Raw genomic sequence first — 6,000 nt, 5'->3', positions numbered from 1 at the left:
CTTTCTCTGAACAAACCAGCTATCCAGCAGCAGAGAAGCCAATGACCTACTGTTACTGAAGAGAGTCCTGGCCTTTGGACCATTTGTGGAGCAAGAAATGTTTACCAGGTCCATACCTGAGGGTGCAAGTTCTGTTACTGAAAAATCTGTTGGGATTAGATCACTTGCTGCTGAGTTATAAATTATCGACATCTGTTTTCTTCTGCAAGGTCTGGAATTTATGAGCATGCACTGCTTTAAAAGACTGCTGCAATATAAGAGATTCCCAAGAGTCCTTGGGGAGTTTCCATTTGGCATGGGTGGTGCTTTTTTCAGTGCTATTGCACTCATTCTAAGGAAAAGGAAGATGTTTCCGACAGTTGACAGACTGTTCCTAAATCCTTAATGTGCTCTCCCACAGAGTAGAATCTGTCCAGTTTCCTGATTTACAGGAACTAAGAATGTTGGAGCAACCGGGAAGATGACTTGAACACATGTGACAGAGAATGTGAATCTGACTGAATACAAGTGAGATCTCATTATCAATTCAAGCCTACCTACTGAGCAGTTATGGCAAAACAACATGACTTTTCTGTCACTATCATCCCTCACAATGTCGTACAATAGAGTTTTCCCCACTCATTGATTCCTCATCGTGGCCCAGCTGAAGGTGTTAAGGAAGCACTATGACATGTTTGCTAAGCACTTTAAAATAACTAATATGTGATCTGTTACTATTTGGATTGTAACTGTTGGAACAAAGTGGTCTTTGGAGATGTTCAGAGTGCATCCTGATATAATATTATTTGATGAAGGAAGTGGGTTAGGTTCTTGTACTGTACAGGTATTGCTGCTTGTTTGCTCATCTTTTCCTATTCTTGGCTTCTAAACTCTAGAAGAGGCTGGTTTAAGAGATGATTAATGCTTTCTTTTAGAGGAAACTGTCTTGCTGTCTTTAAGAAGACAGTTATGTAGCCATTCCTTAAGAAACTTGCCATAGACTCGGAGGATATTAGCAATTATCAACCTAGTAACTGTATTCTGGGCAAGAGGCCTGAGGCCTGAATCTGACACAAAATGGTCTTGTTGAATGACCTATGATGAATGACCTATCCTAGGAAAAAGATGAAAGACTATAACAGTATTGATTCTCCTAAACCTTTTGATAACCATTAACCATAGTATCCTTCTGAAGGGCTGAGAACTGGGAATGTTGTATTGTAATAGTTCCATTCATATCTCATGACCAATTTTAAAAGGTTTTGCCTATTAATCTTTCTCCAGCTCCACGATATCTGCACTATGGGAACCTACATGTTTTCTTTTACTCCCATGCAATTGTTCTTATGTGCTATCAAATCATTTCCAGCTTATGGCAACCCTATGAATTAATTACTGTACCTCCCCAATGCCCTGTCATTAATAGTCCTGTTTAGGACTTGCAAACTAAAGGTCTATCCTTCTTTTATTTATTTATTTTTTTATATATATTCCGCCTATCTGGTCGGTTAAGACCACTCTAGGCGGCTAACAACATAAAAATAAAGCAATAAATATATATAAAACAAGTTACATAAAATAATCCATGCATTGTTAGTTTTTTCTACTTTTCTATGCCTTTCAATTCTTCCTTATTGTCTTTCTCCAGTTATCCTTGTCTTCTCGTGATAAAAATCTAATAACATAAGTTACTTTAGCTCTAGTCAGTATTCAGACTTGATGGGATCTAGAAATCATTAATTAGTCTTCATGTGACTCCAGGTTTTTGTATGAAGTGTTCTCGATATAGATTGAACAGATAAGGAGACACTTGACTGACACACATGCCAGTTGGAAATCATTCTGTTTCTCTGTACAGTATTCTGTTTTCTTCTTTTAAGGAATTTATCAGCTTTGAATCTCTTCTCTGTAGTTCTTCTCTGTAGAAGAAATTGAAAGTTTTTATGGAAATGTCCAGGAGGAAATTGATAATACAGCAAAATAGAACATGCTTATAATCGATGTTCCCCCTCCACTGTGCAGGAGCCAAACCCCACGCATGCAGAGTTCTGGCTGCAACCAGGGCAAAGGGGTGGCTGTGCAGCTTAGAGGGAATGTTGCGGATCACCGTAGATGACTGGAATGAAACACTAAGAAGTAAAGTACAACCATATGTTGTTGAATTTAGCCTAGGATGGAGAAACAAAGCAGAAGAGTGATTCACTGAATTTAGTGGAGACAGCAGTTTGTTTATAACAAAAGACATGCTTCAAGCAGCCTAACAAATGATTGCACATATAGATGTCACCTGCTGACCAATAAAAAAAATCCAGTAGACAATATACAGTAATTGGAAGTAAAAAGGGGGAAATCAATTCTCTCTGCAGAAGCAAGACCAGATTGTGATGCAAACCATGAACCATTAATATTGAAAGTTTGAATAAAACTAAAGAACAATAAATCAATTAAATTGTGCTCCAAACAATTTAAATAACATTCCTAAAGATTCTTTAAGATTATATGAAGAACAGATATCCATTACTGAACCCAGTGGACCATGTGCCAGAAGAACAGTGGATTGACAGTAGAGAGGTTGGTTGAAATTCAGTAGTAAGTCACTACAGTAGACCCATTGAATCAGTGGGGATTTGGTGAATAAACTCTACCATATGTTCTGTTGATTCAAAGTTCCTACTCTAGTTGTGACTTACTACTGGGTTTCAGCCATTATTGGCAGAATATTCTTGTTGTCAAAACAAAAAGTGAAGCGTCAAAAGATAATGGATGAAACTCTTAGAAGTGTTAATGACTGATAAAAAAGCAAAAGGAGAGATTGACTGAAATAGAGACAGAATCCTAAATGCAACTTTTTTGTTGCTTCTATGTAGGGACAAAAAGAAAAGTTATAATAATAAAAAAATTAGGAGAAAAAAGTCCAAAAGGCTTAAAACAAGAGACCTGTTCCATAATATCCAAGAAAACAAAGGGAAAATTAATCCAATGCTAGGGATGTTGCAAGATAAGCAGAGGAATGTATTATCTGATTAAGATAAAATAAAGAAAAAATAGAAACAATGGCTAAAATCCTGTTGTTTGATGTAGGAAGTTGCACTAAAGAAGGCCCACTGAATCAGTGGGCATTTAGTAATTCAACTCCTCTGTCACTTCCAGTGATTCAAACAGGCCTGCTCTAGTTGCAACTTACTACACTACAGTAAGTTGCAACTAGGCTAGGCCCATTTGAACCAATGGAAGTTACAGAGGAGCTGACTTACTGAATGCCCACTGATTCAATGGGCCTACTGTAGTGCAACTTCCTACACTAAACAACAGGATTTTAGCCATTATTTCTCTCTTTTCTTTATTTTACCTTAATCATATAATATATGGAAGAATATGTAATCCCCATCTTGCAATATATGGAAGAATATGGATTGGATGAGGGCTAAGAAAATCAAATGCAATCTAGAAACATCGGAGCTTGGTGTTTCAGCTGTTTTGACTAGTAGCATTCTGTTTGTGCTCGCACTCACCTTAAAAAAGCAAGTTTTCAATTTACAGTGCTACTACATTATGCATTGTCACTGAAAGTGCAGGCACTCTTTAGCTGTTGTACCCTTCTTGAACAGAAGCTTCCTGCTTCGAGTTTTCTATCCTCTAATAACTGCAGGTTGCACTATTATAATACTGCAATTGAAGGATATAAATTGTTCAAAGAGAACATAAAAATAGAAAGTGAGGTGGAGTTGCAATATATGTAAAAAAATAATTCCTGCACAAAAACACAGGTGCATGAGCTTAATGGTCCCATTGAGAGCATCTGGATTAAAATAATTGGGGTGAAAAATAAAAGGAATGTGCCATTTAGTCTGCTGCCTACCAACCACCCAATCAAGAAGATGATGTGGATGAAACCTTTGAAAAACAAATTGCAAGAATTTAAAAGAGATGTAGTACTTACTAGTGGGAGATTTCAATTACCCTGATATCTGTTGGGAGCCAAATTCTGCCAATAATGGCCTATCGAAAAAAATTTGTGTTGCTGATAATGTTCTCCTACAAAAAGAGGAGGAAGAAACTAGAGAATTAGCTGTCCTTGACTTGATTCTAACCAATATGGATGAGTTAGTGGAAGAAGTGGGAGAAAGGGAAGCACTGGGGGATACATCTTATACCATGTTATGCTTGAGTTCTTGATTGCAGAGGATGCAAAAGCCAAGTTTAGCCACACATACATGCTGGATTTTAGGAAAGCCAATGTTAATAAACTCAGAACAATTATAAGCACAATCACATAATAGGAGATCATAACAAGAAAAGCAGTCCAAGATAGGTGGGAGTTTCTTAAAAATAAATTCTAAGGGCACAACTACAAACAATTCCAACAGGAAAAAAGGTGGAGGACAGCAAAAACAAAACAAAAAACCCCAGCGTGGCTTCATAAAAAGCTCAGAGAGGACCTGAAAACAAAAAAGGGCATATATGAAGTGGAAGGAAGGCTTAACAGATAGCAAAGAATTGCAGGGGTGCTATTGGAAATGCAAAAACTGAGAATGAGCTGAGGCTAACAAGAGACACTAAAAGCAACAAAAAAGCATTCTTCAAGTACCAAAAGGCAGAGAAAATAAGTACTGGCTCAGCTATTCAGAGAAGATAGCAAAATAATATTAGACAACAAAGAGGCAGAAGTGTTCAATTCCTGCTTTAGCTCACTTTTCTCTAAAAATTGAGTCTATGACACTTCTGGCAAATGTGAAGTGGAGGGGGCAGGATTGCAGCTTGAGACTGACAAACAAATAATCATGGAATACCTCATTGTTTTGAATGAATTAAAATCTTCAAAACCAATGAACTGCATCCAAGAATATTGAAGGAACTGGCTGAAGAATTATCACAATCACCCTCTATTACTTTCTTGAAATCATAGAGAATGATTGGAGTGCCAGATAATTGGAGAACAGCTAATGTTGTTCCTATCTTCAAAAAAGGCAAAAATGAGAAACCTGGGAACTACAAACCAGTCAACCTGATGTCAATGCTGGAGAAAGTTCTGTAGTAAATTGTAAAGTTATCAGTCTGTAAGCACCTTGAAAACAATGCAGTGATAACTAGAAGCCAACATGGGTTTGTCAAGTCCTGCCAGACAAGTATTATCTCTTTTTTTTTAATTGGTAAACTCTCTGAGAGATGGAGGGTATGCTGGAGATGTAATATATCTTGACTTCAGCAAAGCTGTTGCCAAAGTGCTCCATGATATTCTGTTTAACAAGCTAATTAAGTATGGGCTGGATAGAACAACTATCAGGTGGATACACAGTTGGTTAAAGCAGTGGTCCCCAACCTTTTCCAAAACACGGACCGGCTGGGGGGGTGGGTTTGTGTGCGGCGGGAGGTGTGGCACCCCCTGCTTGCAGGTGGGTGGGGTGCACTTGCGTGCATGCGCAGATGGGCAGGGTGCACACGTGCGGGTGAGCAGGACACCCGTGCATGTGGGTGTGTGGGTCGTGCATGCATGTGGGCGTGCGTGGGGGGGGTGGGAGATCTGTCTGGTCCTGCCAAGGCCATGGACTGGCAGCAGGCCGCAGACCAGGGGTTGGGTGCCCCTGGATTAAAGGATCATATTCAGAGAGTGCTTATCAATGGCTCCTTCTCTCCTACTGCTAGGAATTAACAAGTGGAGTACAGTGGTGCCTCACAAGACGAGGTTAATGCGTTCCGCAAAAATCGCTGTCAAGTGATTTCGTCATTAAGCGAAACACGGTTTTCCATTGAAATGCATTGAAACCCTGATAATCCGTTCCAATGGGAACGGATTACCATCGTAAAGCGAAAATCGCCATAGGAAACATTGTTAAGCGAAACGCATTTCCCAAGCAAACACAGCCATCTAACGAAACAGCGACCATTCAAACGCCCATTTAGCGAAGCGAACCCGAGCTGTCAAAACCATCGTAAAGCGAAACACAGGGACCCAAAAATTAACCGTCTTGCGAGGCAAGGACCCCACCATCGTAGAGCAAAAATCGCCCATAGGAAACATTG

The sequence above is a fragment of the Pogona vitticeps genome, chromosome 2, assembly GCF_051106095.1.
Source record: "Pogona vitticeps strain Pit_001003342236 chromosome 2, PviZW2.1, whole genome shotgun sequence".
Classification (NCBI taxonomy): Eukaryota; Metazoa; Chordata; class Lepidosauria; order Squamata; family Agamidae; genus Pogona; species Pogona vitticeps.
The sequence above is the reverse complement of the archived record's forward strand: the minus strand, read 5'-3'. Positions refer to the sequence as shown.